Below are 20,397 nucleotides of genomic sequence, written 5' to 3'. Positions count from 1 at the left end.
TATGAGTTCCTAAACAGTAGACGGGCTTTTCCTCTTTTGTCCCTTTATGTAAGTAGAATCACAGTGATTATCCTTTTGTGACATAATATTTATTTTGTGTGTGGTATCGGTTTCTGAAGTTCATTCATTCGTATGCATGCCATTGAATTACTTTTACTGCTATATAGTTGGAGAAGGCAATGGCACCCCACTCCAGTACTCTTGCCTGGAAAATCCCATGGATGGAGAAGCCTGGTGGCCTTGCAGTCCATGGGGTCGCTAGGAGTCAGACACAACTGAGAGACTTCACTTTCACGCACTGGAGAAGGAAATGGCAACTCACTCCAGTGTTCTCGCCTGGAGAATCCTAGGGATGGGGGAGCCTGGTGGGCTGTCGTCTATGGGGTCACAAGGAGTCGGACACGACTGAAGCAACTTAGCAGCAGCTATATAGTAGTCCATACTTTAAATGTACCGAATCTATCCATTCTATTGTTGCTGGATGTTGGTGCTGTTTACAGCTCTTTGCTGTTAAGAATATCATTCGCATGTATCTACTTTATGAGCTGGATGGGGATTAATGAAACCTAGGGTGTGCACTTGTGCAGCTGTGCTATGTTACAACAGTTGCCATTCCGATTAACAAGAAATGACAGCTTCTTCTGTTCCACATCTGAGCCAGCCTTTTCATAGTCACTCACAAATGTTTGCTCAACTGTGAGCTCTGAGATGGTGTTTTGTTGCAATTTTAACTAGTATTTAATTTATCACAAATGAAATTGATCACATTTTAAATGTTCGTTGGACTTCCATGTTTCACCTTCCATGCAATGCTTGTTAACATGTTTTTGACATCTACTTTAAAAAAATATTTATTGGTGAAAGATCTTACACTTGTTCAACATGTCACTTCCCACTCCCTGGCTTTTGCTTTCCTCATTTTGTGATGTCTTTTGATGAGCAGCAGTTGTTACTTGTAACATGATCACATTTATCCATGTTTTGCTTATCCATTTGTTTGGCTTTTTAAAGAAGTTCTTTATCCCCCAGACATCATAATAGCATTCTGTTAGGTATGCTCCAAAAGGTTTCATGTTTTTTGTCTTTCACACTTAATGTTCAATGTATTAACACCTTTAATTTAAGTTTCAATTTACCTGCAATTTATATCCATGCCTTGTCTGAAGAAAAACAGTTACTTTTCCAGCAAATCCTGTGGAGAGAAGATACCACCCTAGCCTCTCCCCACATCTCCCTTCATCCACAGCCCCATCCCTAGAGGCTGTCAGAGATATAAAAAAATAAAAGAGAGAGCAAGAGAGCAGGACAAGTGGAAGAGAAGGATGGAGCTGATGCCTTCCATGTGAGGTGTGGGGTCTCTCCCCCAGGAGGGAGCGTTTAAGTAAAGGCCTGAAGCCAGGGGAGGAATGAGCTGTCTGTCGCTGGAAGAGAAGCCTGTTTCAGGGGGAATTTCAGAGAGAAGGGAAATGCTCTGTGACTGCGGGGGGCATGGGGATTTCAAAGAACACCCGGGGTGCCATGTGGTCCAGCACCTGAGAGGAGAAGGGGGGAATGAGGTTCATTTTCACAAACATTCCTGTTCTTCACATGAGCTGCCTCCGCCTCCAGGTAAAAAAAAAGCCTCACTTTTAAAGACTCACCTGAACCTCCCCTCCTCTATGAGACTGTCAGGGCCCCCAGACTCCTGGGCAGAACAAGTGGACTCTCCACTGCCCTGTGATGGGGGTTACTTTCTGTATTACCAGCAGAGAATGAGCTTCTCAAAGACAGATTTTATTCTTTATCACTAGTGATAAAAATGTCCAGTAAATATAGGATGAATTTACAAATGAATCCAAGAAGGAATGATGCTAACATTTTCTTCCATCTTCACCTTGGCCCATTAGAACCTGGGTATAGTAGGAACCCTGGGCTTCTGTTAAAAAGAATCTAGTAACAGTCAGATGAGTCTTTAACCTTGTAGGTAGGTCCTAGAAATGAGACTCAGGCCAAAGCTTCCTGCCGCCTCCCCTCACTGAGAGTTGGTGACCGGTCAGCACTTCTCTCTGTGTTCCACCCAGTGGGTGTCAAGGTCTGCAGGCTCCGTGGGCTGACCTTCCACCTGGCTTGGCTCTCTGTAGCCATCCCAGATTTACAAGTGCCCGCCTGGTTCAGGGACCAAAAAGCTGACGTCGTTACCTGCTGTGAGTCACAACCCTGGGACCCTGGCTGATTCTCGTTTGCTTCTGGCAACAAGGGCGCCCGCCTGTCCCTGAACAGAGGGGCTGGCCATGCTGCTCTGGTCAGCTTCCCGCACAGACAGCCTCCTGTCCTTTCACCTTGACTCTGCCTGTCCCTTTGCCTTATTGGGTCGTCCTGCCTGTCACAGCCACTGCTGTTCCTCACCCTGAATGAGGAAGTAGGGAAGTTCTTATGACCCCAAGAATCCCCAGGTGGTGAGTTATGTGGCCAGCCCCGGCCTTAGCACCCCAGGTAGATCAGCGACCTAGCCCACACTGCATTTGTTCTGCCTGAGATAGAGGAGGAGAGGGTGGACTTGGGGTGGGTCCTGAAGGTATTTACCGAGTCAGAGATGCTGAGATCAGGTTTTGCTGATGGGGAGTCTGAATCACTGACTTGATGGACGTGAGTCTGAGTGAACTCCGGGAGATGGTGATGGACAGGGAGGCCTGGTGTGCTGCGATTCATGGGGTCACAAAGAGTTGGACATGACTGAGTGACTGAACTGAACTGAGTCTGAATCATCACTGAAAGACGGAAGCCTTCCCCAACAGTCTGGGGGCTCAGGAAGCCCGGCCAGCCTGTGGGTCCTCTGTTGCCCTCAAGTGGAGCCCACAGACCCTGCTCCGGTGTCCATGGGCTGCTCTCCTCTTGGAGTTTTCTGGTGGTTTTGGTTCATTGCTCCCTGCCGGGAGCTGGCATATTGCATATTGAGTGCAGCACTTTCCACAGCATCATCTTTCAGGATCTGGAATGGCTCAACTGGAATTCTATCACTGCCAGGAGCCCACGTGAGGCGCTCCACCCATGACAAAGGTCATGAGGAAGGAGGCTCGGCATACGCAAAGGCGGGATCGAGCCTCAGGAGTCCCCCTGGAAATTCTCCAGCATCTACCCCCAAAACCAGAGTCTGCCTACTTTCTGCTTTGTGCTTTCACCTACACCTCTGACTTTACGGGGGGCTGTCCCCCACTACCTCTCTGAAAAAAGAGTTAGCTTACAGCTCCAGTTAATAATTCCTGGGTGTGACAGTGTTTCAACCTACAAACTCCTTTGGAAATCCTCTAGCCTGCCTGAATAGGTTTTTCCGGCCACATGTGATTGTTCAGAGCCTCCCAACTGTGAGAGGCAGGAGATGTTCTAAACTGTCTAAACACAGATTCTTTTGAGTAGTTAAAAGATTGATTAGAAATTGTATTGGTGAAGGGATTTTCACTTGTTGGGCCAATGTTTGCTGCTAAGTTTCCATATCCCTTACCTGCTGTGTCCCTGGCAGTGTATTGATTAATATAATTGGTGTAAGTAGTAGCTTTAATGTTTGTAACCTGGGACCCTTGAGTTAATTCTTTTTCTTGTTATAGCCCACCACACCTTTGCTCTATAGGAATGCAACTTTATCTAATGCTTTTGGAGGGTGGCTCCTGACCAATCACCTTTAGAGAAAAATAAGTTTTCTGAAGAAAGGGTCTTAAAATGTTAACAGGCCTCTGGGCCAGAAGATGATGCAAATCACCTAAGCTTTTGCATATGATAAGTTTGCAGGAAGAAAGCCTGGCTTGCTGCATGACTCTACCCCTTCCCCCATTATCCTCTATGCATAACTTAAGGTATAAAAACTGCTTTGGAAAATAAAGTGCGGGCCTTGTTCACCGAAACTTGGTCTCCCCATGTCGTTCTTTCTCTCACCTTCTGGCTGAATTATTCAGCCTCTTTTCTCCACTGAATTTCCTCACTGAGCTATCCTCATTCTATTGCTCTTTATATCTTTGATAAATATTTAAATAAATAGGTCGCCTATGCCGTCTGTCCTTCGAATACCCTGGATCAGCCAGGGCTGGACCCTGGCAGCTCCTCTCACATCTCCTTGGACTATTCAGCAGAAGTAATGTGTGCCTGTTCCCTGAGAGGCTGAACACACTGGGAATTCCTCCTTTTCTGTGACCTGGAGTTTTGTAAACACCCTAAATATCTAACAGAACCAGGTGCAGAATGTCAGAAGAAGAATGAACATAAAGAGAAATGAAATGTCATTCAATTTTTTTCTCCGGATTCAGTCTTTTAGAAATTCAGCTAAGTAATTACTTCCTTTGGCTGCCCGGGGCCGTCACTGCTGCACACCAGCTTTCTGTGCTTGTGGCCTTCGTGCTGCAGAGGCTGTTCCTCACTGTGGTGCTTGGGCTTCTCACTGTGGCGGCTTCTCCTGTTGTGGAGCACCTGCTTCAGGGTGTGCACGCTTCAGTACTCGGGGTGCACAGGCTTGGTTGCTCTGTGGCATGTGGGATCTTCCCAGACCAGAGATCAAACCTGTGTCCCCTCCACTGCACCTCCAGGGAAGTCCCTGGACTCAATCTTTTGGAAAGAACTGAATTTAGTTTCAGAAGGGAAGTATAGAAGTGGAAAACGAGAGACCAATGGTGGTTGGGGGATCTTTAAAGAACTAGTCTAAAGGAAGTCCTAGGATGGCTGGAAAGAGCACCCATGGTAAAACAAACAAACAAAAAAAGAAACCAGACCCAGAATTAGAGCTACTGAGGGAGAGGATGGGGCGGTGCTGGGCCTCTGGAGACCCTCTTCTCTTTCACATCAGCTGCTGCCCACAGGCATCTTTAGGATAATAACCCAGAGGGGAGGGAGGCTTGGCAGAAGATTAGTTGGGGAGAGAACCCAAGTTCTCACCACATTAGTGAGAGCTTCTCATTCTCCTGTGGCCATTAGATCATCTGAGGTATTTATTTCGAGGGCGAACTTATGGTTGAGGCCTGAGCTCTCTTATGAAGACAAGAGAGTAGGTGGGACTTGTACTCAGAGGAAGCACACCCTTCTGGGAAAATGGGAAACCTGGAGATGAGCAGGGTGAAATGAAACAAATGATTATATTTCTTATCTTTTTAGAAGATGGAGAGTGTCAACTAATGTCAGAATATGCTTTGAGTGGGCACATAAATTTGTTCAATGAAGAATGCAATTAGTTTATTTTTTCTTTCTTAAAGACAAATTCTTTCCTAAACCAAAATTATGAAATGATGACCGTTTCTACAAATAATAGTTAGTAGGGCAGAAATCCATGTAGTATTTCACCATGTCTCTGAAGGTGTCAACTAGATTTCACCCCAAATTAAACTTCCTCTGCATTTGATGAGCGTGTCTGCCCTGTGGGACTGTGACACCCACCAGGGGACTCATGATGTATGTGCTCCTGCTTCTTTCCTGTGCAAGGGGGTTTAAGAGCTTATCTGTGCGGCCAGAGTGCCTGACCTTCCACCAAGATATGACTCCTCAGATTGTTTCACCCACCATTGAAAAGATTCAGAGTCGCTTGGCCACATATCTGAGGCCATGGATGATGGAACTAAGGTTCGGGCTCCAAAGCTGCCTGATTCCCACATGGGGAGGACTCAAGATGACTGAAGGCACTTGCATCCAGAGGGTTGGATGAGGGCGCAGCAGGAAGGACGGGGAACTCTAAACCACTTCGGTGAGTATTGGAGAACAACACCTGATGCATTTAATCAAGAATTAGTTATGGAAATGTTAGAGAGTGGTGTTTGTTTTGTGGAGTCAAGATTCCCCAATGATCATTGTGAGGGTTTCCTGGGATTTGATGTAAATCATAGGAATTGAATATTAATTAAATAACTCTGAACAAGTAGGTCTAATCAGAGTATAACAGCTCATGACTTTTTTTTTTCTGTGTAAAATGGAAATATTACTATGTTGTTTATGTGGGGAATAGCCCATAGTGCTTTGACCCCAGAGAAGATTGTTCCCCATATCTCTGCATGCCTGTGGTTTGGTAGGAGGGGTCACCTAAGTGAGTGGTTGGGGACTCATACCTGGAGTATCTAGCAGGGCTTTAGAGGCTTGGCTTTCATGACTTATTTCCATCTCCTCAGCTTTATCTGGTCAGTTTCAACCATCCTGCATGAGGATGCAAAGGAGGACAGTGGTGGCTGAGTTCTTGACCTTGAAACAATGAAGGGGACTTGCTCTCATTCCTGGTTTGATCTGTGTCTTGCCAAATTGTCCAGTTTCTCCTTTCAGCCTGGATTTTCTAACATCATCCAGGAAATATTAATGCCAGTAACATCCACCACTCTGTTAGGAATATGGCAGCTCAGGGACTGATATGGAAACAGCCTCTTTCAGTCATTCACACCCACTTGTTACAGCATCTGTAAAGGTTGTAACTTTAGAGGACAGATGGGAGAGGTTTCTATTAAAAGGGGGAAAAAAAAAAAAAAAAACCCTCAGGCTCACTAGAGAAAAATCCCCTGATTTACCATGTGAATGGCTACCATGGCCTCAAGTGTACAGTGAGCATAGATGATAGTAATGAGTATGAAAAAAGTTTCCAAACCAGGAGAACAGGTATGTCATCAGGTGAGCCCAGTGTGACAGAAGCTGGTGCAGAGGTGGTGATGGCTAAGAAGGAGTAATGAGGGATTATTTACTTTTCCTAATTTTAAAAAATATTAAGCTTTTATAGACTATATTTGAACATTCTGGTAGCTACAAAACAGATAAAATTTTCTCACTACCTTCTTCACAATAATTCAATTTCTCTCTGTTCTTAAACTTTGTTCAAATTTGAAAATGAATGCAATATGTGTTGATTCTTATTTCTTAATGGTGACTGTGCATTGAGGAGAAAGTGTAGAGTGGACTGAATAAAGCGCAGGGCGCTGGACAGCAAACTGCAGACTAGGGCGCCCCAAGCCCGCACTCCCCACGGTGAAGTCAGCAAAGCAACCAGGGTCTGCCAGCGCAGAGGGCCCGAGAAGCAGCAACAATGATCTCTTTTCTGCTCCCACCATTGCCAGCCCTAGCAGGAGTCCAGATTAGCTCCTGGGGTGTGTGTGTGCCTCTATGTTTGTACGTGTGTGTGCACGTGCGTGTGTGTGCGTGTGTGCGTGTGTATACTTCCTGCCACGTAAGTGAGTCTGGATGCTTCAAGTAAGCAATGGCCATGACATGCAAACAGCACAGTGAAAAGGGTAGTATCTTTGGGAGTTGAGTGTGCACACAGAGTTTGTATAATGGGTCCAGGTGCAAATATCCAGTTGTTTCCGTGGTTCATACCTGTTTTGTGAGGGGAGTGGTCTTCCCTTGGGATATTAGCTCAAAACTTATGGAGAGAAGGACTACACAGGTGTATGTTAGAGCCAGCAGCTTTGGGCATGGATGATTGGGCAAACCAAGTGAATTGGTACAGGCTTCTGATGTGAAGGAAAAGACTGTGGACATAGGGATCCCAGGCCTGCGGATTCAGAGTTCTGATTGCCTGCAGGGGCTCTGGTTGTTAGTGGAGCAGAGACGTGGAGGGGCTGAGATGCCAGCTGCCTGTCCCAAGACTATAGCAGGAGGGAGCAGAAAAGCACTTAGTGTGGCCCATCTTTGTTTCTGGCACGTCTTTCTGTCCAGACACCAGGCTATAGGGAAGACTTGAGTCTTGTTTTTTAAAACCGCTTTAGCTATTCTCTTTACTTTTCCACTTCATTTTTTAAAAAAAGTAAATGCAATATATATATGCACCACTGGAAGTGCTAAAACTTTCTGTTTTCATTTAACAGTTTGCCATAGATATCTTTCCAATATCTATAGATCTAACTCATTTAAATAACAGCAATAAACCAAAAAGCAAATTGATAGTCTTGTGTTATGTGAATGCAGTGAAAGATTTACTTAACTGGTTTCTTGCCATGGTTTCTAAATATTCTGTTATTAACTAATGCTGATATCAACATTCTTACTATACGTGTAGTTGCACAAATGTTCCCACACACCCATTTCTTGTCATCTGATTTTGCATGGTAAAGACTAAAAGACCAATTACGTAGTCAAATTTTCAGACTTTTCTTTCATGTCTTCTGAGCCTTGTTTTTTTAATACTTCAATAACGTCTCAACTCTGAAATTACAGAATAAAATGTCTTCCGTGCTTGCTTGCTTTCTGTTTTACTTTCACTGTTCCAGCTTACAGTTCACACAGCCCAGCCCCCTGCAGAATCTCCCTTGCTCAGGTTGGCCTGGGCCTTGCAATCTCGCGGGGAGGGCCTCTCCGCCGCGGCCTCCTGCTTTCCACCCGCCCTGGGCCACCTGGGCCTCTGCCGCCTGGGCCGCTCCGCGCCGTGCTCCCCGAGCGGGGAGCCCCCTCCGAGGCTGAGGCCCCCGGCGAGCTCGGGCGTTTGGGCGGTCGTCGCCGCTGAGGCCTGCCGGCGACGGCGCCTCGTCCCGGGGACACTCGAACCGGTTGTCGGGCGCCCCTGGCGGCCGCTTTCAGAGCGTTCTTTCCTTCGGCGACCTTCACAAGGGCTGCGATTCAGCCGGCAAACACGGCGCAGAGCTCCAGAGGCCGGCATCACTGGCGGCGATAACCCCGGTGCTTCGGAGATCTGGGTAAGCCTACTTCTGCTGAAGATTGGACATGTAGGTTTTTTAGGAGGTGGGCTGGCGCCGCGGTATGCGGTGTGTGGCTGCTCTGTCGGGTCGACCAGCATTTCCCCGCGCCCATCCATCCGCGGGGCCTCGGAGCGAGCAAGGAGAGGGTTTTTTCGCTCCAGAGTGCCTTAGGCTCAGCGGCCAGGCTCCTGGGTCACCGTTTAGGGCGCTCGTTTCCCTTCCTCGGTACCCCCATACTAGGCTCCGGGGCTTGGCCAGCCCGCCCGAGTCAGTGCTCCGAGGGCTCGTTCCCGGGCGAGCCGGGGCCCCGTCTACGGGCCTGGACGCGTCCTGCTCCCGCTTGACTTGAACGGACAGGCTTGCGTGGCGAGGCCGGGCCGTTTCTCTAGGAGCTGGATGGCGGACGGGACGTTTCCTCTGCCCCAGTGTACAGCATGGCCTATAGCTCGCGACCAAGAGTGACTGTGCCACGAGCCGTGTCCTGGGCCACGTTGACCAGTTTTCCCGCCTTGGCTGGGAGTGGCCGTGTGTCTCCGTCGGCGGACGGCGCTGACTTCCGCCGGCCGTACCTGGATCCTGTCCCTCTTCCCCTGGAGTGGGGGACGGGCCGAACGCGCGGAACAAGTTGGCGCTCGGCTGTGGGCCCCGTCCTCGCGGCCTGGGGTTCAGGTCCGCACCAAGGCCGGGAAGCGGGGTAGCTGCTCTCCGACGGCCACTCTCGTTTCTCCTCTCTGCGATTGTCCGCAGGACGGGCTGCGTCTTCGCGGCTACCCCCTGTGGTCTCTTCTGTTCCCCTAGCGGCCTCGGCGGTTGTATGGACCCCACACACACGTGTCTCCTCAGCGTGGGTGACAACAGGGAACGTGGCGGGCGAACAAGGAGTTCGCCCAATGCGCGGCTCCAGTCCTGCTTGGGCTCGGCGGTCAGAAGCGCCAAGCAAATGTTTGAGACAGAAAGCGTCCGGGGCCGTCCGATGAGGGTCCTGGTGACACGAGAGCCTGGCGCGGTTTTTAGTCTTGAGAGCCTCTGAACACGCGTAAAAGAGAATGCGGGAGAGAAATGCAACCTACGGAGGGAACGAATGCGGAGTGATAACGCTGTGCCTTCCCCACCCTGCGATCCAAATTTGTCCCGGTGGCATTCATGCTGTTTGTAGCTGGGCCGCCGACAGGTCGTCCAGATGGCCAGACTTTAGTACCTTAAATTTTGCTACAGTAGGTTTAGTGGGGAGAAGGTAATGGCAATTCACTCCAATACTCTTGCCTGGGAAGTCCCATGGGCGGAGGAGCCTGGTAGGCTGCAGTCCAGGGGTATCCAAGAGTCGGGACACGACTGATTTCACCTTGACTTTACACTTTCATGCATTAATGAGTAGGAAACGGCAACCCACTCCAGTATTCTTGCCTGGAGAATCCCAGGGATGGGGGAGCCTGCTGGACTGCCGTCTATGGGGTCGCACAGAGTCGAACACAACTGAAGCGACTTAGGAGAAGCAGCAGCAGGTTTTAGATGAAAGTACTGAAATCTATAATAATGAAAATTACTATTGTTGTTATTCAACGTTAATTATTACCGTTGTCTGTGATTATAAAGTTTATCCACAGAACAGCTGCTCATCTGCTTTGAAGATGACCAAAGAGGAATTTCAGTATGTCTAAATATTTGTTTAAAAGTAGAGGAAACTCTACAATCCATGAGGCCATACCCTGCAGCAACCATTCTGGCAATCCACACCCCCAAACTCTGCTGCAATAGGCCTCAAGGTCCGGTCTTGGTCAGTGACTGTTTCCTTCTGTATCCTTTCCAATTAGAAACAAATCTGTGGGACTAGGTTCCTCTAAGCAGTCCTATGGGCGCCCCTCTTCCCCTGAGCCTGCTTCCAGCTTCCCTACATCACAAGCTCTGAGCAGCACATGCCTTCCTGTTTTGCTGCCGCTCCTATGCGTACCGCTAGTCTCAGCCTAGTGCAAGTGGTGCTGGCTGACCCCTTGCAATGCAAATAGCTGCTAAACTTACTGATCTGTATTTTAAAATCTTCATAAACATGGTAATGGAAGCATAATATTGAGTCAGGAACATGTGTGACATGGTTAACTATTTCCTTACTATTTAGACATTACATATAGGGCTCCTTATAACTTTTCCATGCTAAAACTAAAGCTATTCAAGGAGGGAAGAGAGGCTCGGGAAGCAAGTGATAGACATATATATATAAATAATTATGGGTAATTTGCATGGTTGTATGGCAGAAACCAACACAAAATGGTAAAACAATTTTCCACCAATTAAAACAAATTTTAAGAAAGAATACTAAAGCTATGCGAATGCCTTTTGGATGCAAAGACATATTGCCACATTTTTTCACTTTTTTAGTAGAATTCTAAAATTGGAATGACAAGAGGTTTATTGACATCTTTAAAAACTTGCTTTCTAGAAACATAACCATTTATGTATGTGTGTACTGCGCACTAGCCTTCATTTAATTGCCATACTTTGAAAAAAAATAATGTGGAAGAAAGTGTTTTATTTTTTGCTTGTGAGACCAATGTTTTATGTTTTTGTGTTTTTATTCATTATGGAATCTCACCTGTCTGTCCTCAGATTGATATTCGATAAAGACTCAAAGGGATCATGAAGCAGTTGTGGAACATTTTCTCTGAGTAGCTCCCTCCTCTTTGATGCCCTGCCACACAGATTATAGCCTCCCTGTCCTCCCAGCTCACCAGTGTCCTCAATTCAGATTTTTGCCAGAATGTTTATGGTTCCTCTACCTGCAGCTGCAGCGCGAAAACCGCCTGAAGGAAGAGAGCTGCGGAGTCATCACGTTGATGTGTGTGTTCACCCTCACTCGAGGAACCTAGTCCTGGAACCCTAACACTGTTAGCCTGCTGTTCAGGGTCCGAGAACAGTTGTTTCATATTTTGTTCAGCTTTCTAATTACCAATTAATACTGGTGAGGCAGTCCAGACACTCTTTGTATTTATTTGGAAGCAGAAATCACATTTTATTTTAAGAGAAAATTATACTTTTGCATCAATAATTTAAAATCACCTAACCACACATGCTTGAAGGTGTCTTTTGTTTTATAGTCTTTGTTTTGCTCATGAACATGTTAAAATGAAATATCAGCAGACACACCTAGATGGCTTTCCCCACCCCCTAGAAGAACTTTATGTCAATAAATCCTGGGTAAGGTCTTAGGAGTCTCTGAATTTGAATCCTTCAGCTACTATCAAGTCACTGTGGCAATTTTTGCTCCTGTTTTCACAAGATCTGTTGGTGTAATAAGTCACACTAAATTTTCCCACAGCTTATTCGGTGGAGAATTTTTTTTTTTCTCCTCAATCCCAGTGTCCATCTTCTTTTTCACCCACTAGCAGTTCATTCTGCTCTAAAGTTTGCAGTTCACTGTCTCTGGATTGGCTTGAGGTGACCACCTGTGTGACACCTGGCAGCTCACATCTCATTTCTAATCCATGAATTAGAATTGAAGGGACTTTAAGGCTCTTACATTCATTGCTACTGCTACTGCTAAGTCGCGTCAGTCGTGTCCGACTCTGTGTGACCCCATAGACGGCAGCCCACCAGGATCCCCCATCCCTGGGATTCTCCAGGCACAAGAACACTGACGTGGGTTGCCATTTCCTTCCCCAATGCATGAAAGTGAAAAGTGAAAGTGAAGTTGCTCAGTCGTGTCCAACTCTTAGCGACCCCATGGACCGCAGCCTACCAGGTTCCTCCATCCATGGGATTTTCCAGGTAAGAGTACTGGAGTGCGGTGCCATATTACATTCATTACTCAATAAATACTTATCAACGGAGAATTGTAATCACTGGAGGCACATTAATAAATGGGATAGATAGGGACCCTGCCCTCATGTGGCTTTCTGGAGTACACAGACTGTTATAAATAAAAATTTTAATCGGGGAAAATTTTTTGATTAGCATTATAAAGAAAAAAAAAAACAACTGAGCTTTCCAGGTGACTCAGTGGTAAAGAATCCACTTGCCCAGCAGGAGACATGGGTTCAATCTCTGGGTCAGGAAAATCCCCTAGAGAAGAAAATGGCAACCCGCTCCAGGATTCCTGCCCGGGAAATCCCATGGACAGAGGAGCCTGGCAGGCTGCAGTCCCTGGGGTCGCAGGAGTCAGACGTGACTTAGTGACTAAACAACAACACTGATGGAAAACATCAGGATCACGAGGGATGGTGAAGGGGAAACACCAGCATTACAGGCTGGTCCAAGGATGCCCATCCGAAAGGTTAATATCTGAGCTGCCATCCAGATGAGCAGAAAACAGCAGCCACTTTAAGCTCTAGGACAACGGCATTCTAGGAGAGGGAAGAGCAGGTACCAGGGTCCTCAGATGGGCACCACCTTGGAGGGTGGAAACACATGGGGGCTGAGTTGACATGAGTGAGTGCACACGTGGTGATGGGAAGGGGGGCGGGGCGGAGGGCAGAGTCAGTGCTAGCTCAGTGCTGGCAGTCCCTGATCCCGGGATTTGATCCTGCTCTGAATACTTCTCACATAATAAATACAGCACATTGATGCCACGTGCCCACACAGATGGATGACGCAGGGCCCTGGCAGTCAGACAGAGTGCATGCAGTAGTCAAGGCACCAGCAAGATCACAGGATCTGAGATCAGCAGGAACCTTGATGGTACCAGAGAGCCTATTTTAAACTCAGGAGACTGAGGAGCAATTTTTGTAGTCTTGGCCAGTATGGACCAAAATAAATTTATTTCTACAGTTTGCAGAACTGTTGCCTCAAAAAAATGTTGGGCTTTTTATGAAGTTTATGTAGAAAGGAAATATAGAACCCATGCCTAGAAATCCCACTTCCATGGGAGAAAGCCCACCAGCAAAACTGCTTGGAAAGTTTACAGAATGTGACTTTTAAATTATAAAAGAAGAAGACACTAAAATACAAGAAAAGTTCAGAGACAAAAGGGGTTGATCCAAAGCCAGCAGGCTTTGTCCTGGTGAAAAACCCAGCACACAGCACACTTCCTCACATTGCTGGGATTATTCCTCCCATGCTTTCCCATGGACTGTAGCCTGCCATGCTCCTCTATGCATGGAATTCTCCAGGCAAGAATACTGGAGTGGGTTGCCATTTTCTTCTCCAGGGGATCTTCCTGACCCAGGGATCAAACCCGTGCCTCCAGCATTGCAGGCAGATTCTTTACGACCGGAAACACCAGGGAAGCCATTGCACTTTACATGGTGCCAATTTAAAATTCAGTTTAATTTTTTTCAGGTTAAGTAATTCCTAAGACCCAAGTAGCTCCCCCTTCATGTTATCTGCCCACTGGCGCATGTAGTCTGCAGGAGCCCCCTCTTCCCTGAAGCCCTCCAGTCAGCAGCCTTTTCCACACGTGTCTCCCATCACATCTGTCCACCGGTGTCATGGGCTCTCTGCCCAACTCTGCACAGAACTGTTGCTGACGGCATCTCTTCTAGGCAGGGAGTCATTCTGTCAGTCGTCACCTAAACTTCAACGTCCTGCCATGTGAGGTTGTATTTCTATGTTCCTTAAAAGAGCATTTTAACAAAATCTCAATTTGAACTTGAATGGGTTTTACCTACCGATTTTATCTGTTTTTCATTGTATCCTATGGTCTGATTCTTAGCCTCTCATGAAGCAACTCGCCAGGACTTATGAATGACTTCTGATCCCTTTTCCATTTACCGCCACCCTTCTGTGGCACATGCTTCTGTGACACGTCCTTATTGCCATGACGCTCTCTCCTTCCTTTTGGAATGCCTGCTGTTGCCTTCCTGCCTCTCTGCTGCATCCTGTCCCCGTGTGTGTCTCTCCCTGGCACTCACAGCAGGTTCACAGCAGACTCACTCACATGCTGTTCCCTTTGGAGTCCCTGCCTCCCATTTTAGCTGTGCTATTTGGGTACAAATTCCCAAGTACAAATTCTCCAACCAAGACTCCTGCTCCCATGTCTGGGCTCTGTAGAATCTTCACCTGAAAAATTACTGTGGATCAAACCTAATATACCTTTCCTTCTCCCCAGTTACACCCCTTACAGACCCTCCCTCTCTCCTGGGCACCAGGTTCCCTGGGTCAGATCATCCATGACCCATTTCTCTACACTCAAGGAGTTATCTGGCCACGTTGCTTCCAGCTCTAATGGAGTGAGTTGAGCAGTGATGGACCCAGAGAAGAGTGGAGACAACAGGTACGTACCCGGTGAGGTTGTAACTGCACTGAGAATAAAGGACTGTGCTTATGATAGGAAAGACTGTAGAGTGTTTTGAAGGTTAGAAAACGTTGGAAAGCAGTTTTAAACACAGGTGGGGGAGTGGTGTCATAGAGTAGTTGCAGTTTAAAGAGAAAGGCTCATTGCTGGCTCAGAAGGATCTTACTGGTACCATCTTATCAAATGCTCTCTCAGTTACAAATACTCCAGGTTACAAATCCTTTGGAAATATATCCTACACTTGCTAGCAGCAGAATAGCACAGGTCACAGTTCTCCATTGCAGCATTGCTCGTAATATAAACAGATTGTTGCATGTCAGTGTTCATCCCAAAGTGGATGGGCAAGAAGTATTATACTACTACATCATCTGCTCAGTGCACTGCTGTGCAGGAAATTATGTCCTGATAGAGGACAATTTCCAAGGCATTGTCAAATAAATAAAAGCAACATGTAACAAAACACCATGCTTAATATACCACTATTTATGTTTTGAATTAGGGCGTGAAGGAGAAATATATTTTCATGTTTGCTTATAAGGAACTCTAGAAGGATCTGTAAGAAACAAAATACTACCTGTGGAGGCAGATGGCCCTGGACACACCGGGTAAACGACAGGAGGCACAGATTAAGGCAAAGTGTATTTTCAGTATCTTGAATCATGTGCCTGTATTATAACCTCTTTGGAATTTTCAATAAATTGAATTTTTAAAACCTCCAAAGAATAAAATGCATTTTACTGTTTTTTATTTTACTATATTATTTTACTGTTTTTACCAACTGAATGACTTTCTAGTTGTTTTACCATGGTTGTTGTTTGGCTTCTCTAAAATGTCTATTCGTGAGTTTTTTTCTGGTGGTTTTGATGTTTTTATTTTAACTTTGGTAAGAAACAAAGAAAAATATTTATCTCTAAACACCCTAGGTAGTTTGTCCTTTTCTCTTTTCCTCCTTTCGGATACTTTATATTTTCATAACTTTTACTTGCAAGAAAGAGGATAAAGCTATGCTAGTTTGCTAGGGTTGCCAGAATAGAATATCACAGACTGAGGCTTAACAGAATTGCATCAGGTTATCCCATCTCACAGCACTCAGCTGCTCAGAGCTCTCCCTTACTGTGCTATTTTCTCATATCAGCAGTTACGTTTTCTCTTTGTTGCTGATTTTAGTTGTCTTTTTTCTTAGTATAACTAAAGATTTGTTACTTTTGTTGACCTGTTTGAAGTAACTTTTGTTTAAAATTGATTTCTTTGGTTTTCCTCTTCTGTATATTTATCTGAGAGCTAGTCTTTACTATTTTCATTCCTTCTTCTAGCTTTGAGTTTGGTTTGCTCTCCCTTTTCTGCCTAGCTGTAAAGACAGGTTGCTTATTTGAGCTTTCTTTCTAATGTACGCATTCACAGCTTTATGTTTCATTGTTGGTGATGTTTTTGCAGAATCCCATACATGTTGGTATGTTCTATTTATAGTTTGATTTGTCTCCAGGTGTTTTCTAAGTTACTTTTTTTAAATTATTTTTTAGCCTGCTGGTTATTTAAGAGTGTGTTTAATCTTCACATACTTGTGGATTTTCCCACGTTTCCTTCTACTATTGATTTTTCGTTTCATTACATTGTGACAGGAAAAAGTTCCTTTGTATGATTTGAGTGTATTTAGAGTAGACTTATTTTCTGGCCTAACATATGGTCAGTTTTGGAGAATATTCCCTGTGCACTTGTGAAAAGTATGGAATCTGTCTCTGCCCGGGTCACACAGTGCCCTAGCTGCACGGTTCTCAGGGGTCACCTCTCACTGTCGGGTGCGACTGTTGGGTCGGTCGGCCATTTCCGTGCATTAGTCCCACGGGGAGATCACTGGGACAAAAGGGACGCTTTTCTGTCAGCCAGTGACTCTCAGTACCCCATTCTATGGCAGATAGGCTAAGAGTGAGCTCTGGTACGTCTCGGGAGCCTCTCTCAGACTCACCCCTTGGCTACATTCTCAGAAACGAAATTTTAGCCCTACAAAAGGCCTGGCCCAAATACGAACTCAGTTCAGTTCAGTCGCTCAGTAGTGTCCGACTCTTTGTGACCCCATGGACTGCAGCACACCAGGCCTCCCGGTCCATCACCAACTCCCAGAGCTTACTCAAACTCATGTCCATTGAGTTGGTGATGCCATCCAATCATCTCATCCTCTGTCGTCCCCTTCTCCTCCTGCCCTCAATCCCTCCCAGCATCAGGGGCTTTTCAAATGAGTCAGCTCTTCACATCAGGTAGCCAAAGTATTGGAATTTCAGCTTCAACATCAGTCCTTCCAATGAACACCCAGGACTGATCTCCTTTAGAATGGACTGGTTGGATCTCCTTGCAGTCCAAGGGACTCTCAAGAGTCTTCTCCAACACCACAGTTCAAAAGCATCAATTCTTCAGTGCTCAGCTTTCTTTATAGTCCAACTCGATGCTCACTCTTGCCATCTCCTGTTTGACCACTTCCAATGTACCTTGAGTCATGGACCTGACATTCCAGATTCCTCTGCAATATTGCTCTTTACAGCATTGAACCTTGCTTCTAAGACCATTCCCATCCACAACTGGGTGTTGTTTTTGGCTTTGGCTCCATCCCTTCATTCTTTGAGGAGTTATTTCTCCACTGATCTCCAGTAGCATATTAGGCACCAACCGACCGTCCTGGGTAGTTCATCTTTCAGTGTCCTATCTTTTTTGCCTTTTCATACTGTTCATGGGGTTCTCGAGACAAGAGTACTGAAGTGGTTTGCCATTCCCTTCTCCAGTGGACCACATTCTGTCAGACCTCTCCACCATGACCTGTCCATCTTGGGTGGCCCCACAGGGCATGGCTTAGTTTCATTGAGTTAGACAAGCTGTGGTCCGTGTGATCAGATTGGCTAGCTGTCTGTGATTGTGGTTTCTGTCTGTCTGCCCTCTGATGCCCTATCTCAGTGCCTGCTGTCTTACTTGGGTTTCTCTTACCTTGGATGTGGGATATCTCTTCACAGTAGCTCCAGCAAAGCACAGCCGCTGCTCCTTACCTCGGACATGAGGTAGCTCCTCTCAGCTGCCGCCCCTGACCTTGGAAGTGCAGCAACTCCTCCCAGCTGCACTCCTGCGCCATGGGGGACCCCAAAAAATGGCCTCTGAAAGGCACACTAGCTTTTGCCAAAAGCAGTGAGAGAACTCAGAATCTCCTTACGTTCAGTCCTTCAGGGCCCTTAGTCGGAATCCGGGTCTCAGGGACTCATGCCTCATGTCTTCCTGTTGCCTCCCTGTCTCCTGTCTCCCTCTGTCTCTCTCCATCAGGTTTCCTAGACGACCCCTACTCGATCTTTCATGCCCACATGATCTCTTGGAGAGGATTCTGAGGTTCCCTTTGGTCCAGGTCTTCCTCCTATATTCAAAAGCCTGAAGGATCAAAAGCTCTCCTAACACTCTGAAGATCCCCTTCTAACTATGCTTATCTCTCAGGTGGAGAGAGAACCGAGCTTCCCCCACCCCTGAACATCCTAAAGAATTCCCTTGTAACTACTCCTGCTTCTCAGGATGGGGAAGGACCAAGCTTCCCCCACTCCTGCAAATTCCCTTAACCCTTCAGATCCTTCTGATGGGACAAAGACCTCCCTTCCCACCAGAGGGACAATCCAAGATTTGTATCAGCTGATCTGCCCCTGACATCAGAGTCAATTTGAGCACTATTCAGCCTATAATTCAGGTATAAAACTATGACTACAGAAAGGAAAGGTGACTTTCTGACACAGGATGGCCATGATATTCTTTAGACTGCAGAGAAAACTGGTTAAACTGAAAAAATTTTTTCTTACAACAAGTTTGTTAAAAAGACTGCCTAGGGAAAAGCTTGAAGTTAACCCCTTTCATTCCCTGAAATACATGAAATACACAGCCCACTTTGCCTGAAACCTCAGCCTTGGGCAAATTAGAACTTCAAGAAAATGGCGGGGCGGGGGGGGGGGGTCGTCAAAGAGACATTTTCAATGTCAAGTGGAAAACTATGAGATTTCTGTCTGTCTGTCTCGATTTATGTATGTCTCAGTGTGTGTCTTTTGTTTGTTTGTTTTAATAATATTGCCAAAATGGTAAATGAGTTCTAATTTTATTGGCCTAAAGAGAAGTTGAAGAATAAACGTTCTTAAAGTAAGGGTTGGGGGGAGTTGGTTGGTTTGTTTCACTTAACGGCTCTCTAGTTGTTCACCACCACTTGTTGAAAAGACTATCCTTTCAGGATGCTGGTTGAAAGTCAGCTGGCCATAGATTTGAGGGTCACATTTCCCTGGTGGCTCAGATGGTAAAGCGTCTGCCTACAATGCAGGAGACCTGGGTTCAATCCCTGGGTCGGGAAGATCTCCTGGAGAAGGAAATGGCAACCCACTCCAGTATTCTTGCCTGGAAAATGCCATGGACAGAAGAGCCTGTTAGACTACAGTCCATGGGGTCGAAAAGAGTTGGACATGACTGAGCGACTTCACTTCACTTCACTGCACTTCAAAGAAAAATAAGTACTTACAAATCAGACAATTCTAAATACAAGTGCAATTAATCTAAATGAATATCATATTCACATGAACTGAGAAATATTCAATATGAAATATCTAGTATTAATGTTTGTTTGCTAATCTAATATAGACATGTCTAAGAGTCATTAACATGAAGCATAATATTTTAATTGTGCCTAGGTTTATTATAAGTTACATATTGTTATATTGTTACATCTATTACAAGTTTGTCAACAAGGAAAGTACCTCTAGAAAAAAGTAAAACTCATAAAAAATGTAAATGAGATATGAACTTTTAGATAAACTATTAAGAATAATTATATTTTAGAAATGCCTGTCTAAAGTAGTCTCTCCAGATTGGGGTAACTTGAATTTCTAGGGGGGTGCTAAAGTAAGTGACAGAAGCGTATTGAATAGCTAGGTCATTTCCAAATAAGATTCTGAAGCATTCATCACTGAACACTAACTTCCTCTTAGGGAGAAACTAGAGATTTTGGACGATTAATGAATAATGTTTGATGCCATCCTGAGATGTTCTCTAGAATTTTCTTTAGAAATTATCGCTGGTAATTATGTTCACCAATCTATAGAATGCTAATATAAAGGCCAGTTCTTGGTTGCTTAAGGAAAATAGGATGTGTGTTTTCAGTAAAAAAGATACGATACATGAAATTACATTTTATGGAGGGAGAAGGAAGTGGGTCTGACTTACAGGTGGCTGTTTCAGGATGGGGGAACAAAGTTATGGGCACAGAACGTGATGAGAAGGTTTCATGGGAAGTGGACCCAAGGGAAGAGTTTTGTGCATAAATACAAGTTTTCTTGAGATGTTGAACTGCCTTAGATAATGGATTTTAAGTTTCTTTATCTCTGAAGTGATCTATGTTTACCTTTGAAATCTTTTGTTACCTTTGGCCAAGTGAGTAACTATTGTTTCACAGCGACTTATATGATCCTATCCGACAGAGTGTTATAAACCCGTTTGATATTTATTGAAAACATTTCCTAAAGCATTTGACATCTAGCTAACTTTGGGGTGCTTCAGAGGGCC

At 45.6% G+C, this 20,397-nt stretch overlaps 1 long non-coding RNA gene across 1 annotated transcript; it reads left to right on the top strand.

The window, feature by feature from the left end:
- Positions 1–8,405: 8,405 nt before the first annotated feature.
- Positions 8,406–15,551, top strand: LOC113882099. The gene is made up of 3 exons (XR_003508285.1): positions 8,406–8,615; positions 14,656–14,820; positions 15,341–15,551. It is a non-coding gene; the product is annotated as an uncharacterized LOC113882099 (long non-coding RNA).
- Positions 15,552–20,397: the final 4,846 nt, after the last annotated feature.

The sequence above is a fragment of the Bos indicus x Bos taurus genome, chromosome 23 (assembly GCF_003369695.1).
Source record: "Bos indicus x Bos taurus breed Angus x Brahman F1 hybrid chromosome 23, Bos_hybrid_MaternalHap_v2.0, whole genome shotgun sequence".
NCBI classification, from domain to species: domain Eukaryota; kingdom Metazoa; phylum Chordata; class Mammalia; order Artiodactyla; family Bovidae; genus Bos; species Bos indicus x Bos taurus.
This window is presented reverse-complemented; position numbering and strand designations above follow the sequence as displayed.